The sequence below is a fragment of the Morus notabilis genome, unplaced genomic scaffold (genome assembly GCF_000414095.1).
Source record: "Morus notabilis unplaced genomic scaffold, ASM41409v2 C11347392, whole genome shotgun sequence".
In the NCBI taxonomy this organism is placed as follows: domain Eukaryota; kingdom Viridiplantae; phylum Streptophyta; class Magnoliopsida; order Rosales; family Moraceae; genus Morus; species Morus notabilis.
This window is the reverse complement of record NW_010385804.1, coordinates 1-940: the sequence shown is the minus strand read 5'-3', so window position 1 is coordinate 940 and position 940 is coordinate 1. Positions and strand designations below refer to the sequence as shown.

General features: G+C 36.4%; 1 long non-coding RNA gene across 1 annotated transcript; it reads left to right on the top strand.

The window, feature by feature from the left end:
* On the top strand, positions 1-784 carry LOC112094966. The gene is made up of 3 exons (XR_002903719.1): positions 1-67; positions 367-425; positions 509-784. It is a non-coding gene; the product is annotated as an uncharacterized LOC112094966 (long non-coding RNA).
* The last annotated feature ends 156 nt before the right edge of the window (positions 785-940 follow it).

Sequence of the window (940 nt, the reverse complement as noted above, 5' to 3'; positions counted from 1 at the left end):
CAGCCACTTCGAGAAGTGCCAGCAGCTCCTGAACTCCATATCTGGATCCCTTAGCACCAAGGCTATGGTAATTGGAGATTCCTCTTTTCTCTCCACAGAATTTTCACAAATTGATTGGCTTTACCATGATTTACTGAGCATTGCAATGTTTAAACCCAGTTCTCCAACTTTGCTTTTTCGAATTTGTAGATCTTATTTTTATATGACTGGCTATATTATTTCTCTGGGTTTCTCTCAATTGTGGTGTTCATATACTTTGTTTCCAAGATCAAAATTTCTAACGGAAGCAGGCTGTGACCAGCAAGATTCTAGCTTTTGTGAAAATTTCTTGGTCTACTTTGAGAATTGTGAGTGGTTTGGTTGTAGACAGTGGAAGGGCAGAAGCGGAAGTTGGAGGAGACTGAGCAAATGTTAAACCAGAGAAGGTATTCTCTGTTCAGTGCTTGTGTTAGCATATGAATTCCAAATTTCCAATCAAATTTTGCTGATGTTTGCATTTCACTCTTAGGGATCTGATGAACAAATACCAAAACTCCATCGAAAAGCTCGTGAAGTCGAAACCGTGAATTGATGTTACCTTTCTCTCGCTAGTAAGCATTTTTTTTCCTCTCTCTCTTAAGTTTAATACTCTGCTGAATTGTTTCGTAGTTTAGTTTAGTTTTTACTACGGAGTTTGAAGAGCATTTTCCTGTTGAATAATGTGTTTAACATCGCCCGGAGAGAGGTCTATTTGATAATTACAAGTGGGATGCCAATTAATACTTGTATGTATTTGTTGGTAATCTTTCCATTTTGTTTTAAGTATTTGCTGGTGATTTTGATTGGATTTGGATCAAGGTAATCTGGTTCTAAACATAAGACCTTGTCACAGGCAATTAGTCTTGATGTTTCTTTTCTTTAATGAGATAGTAAGATTGATTACTTAAGACTTTTTTTTTTT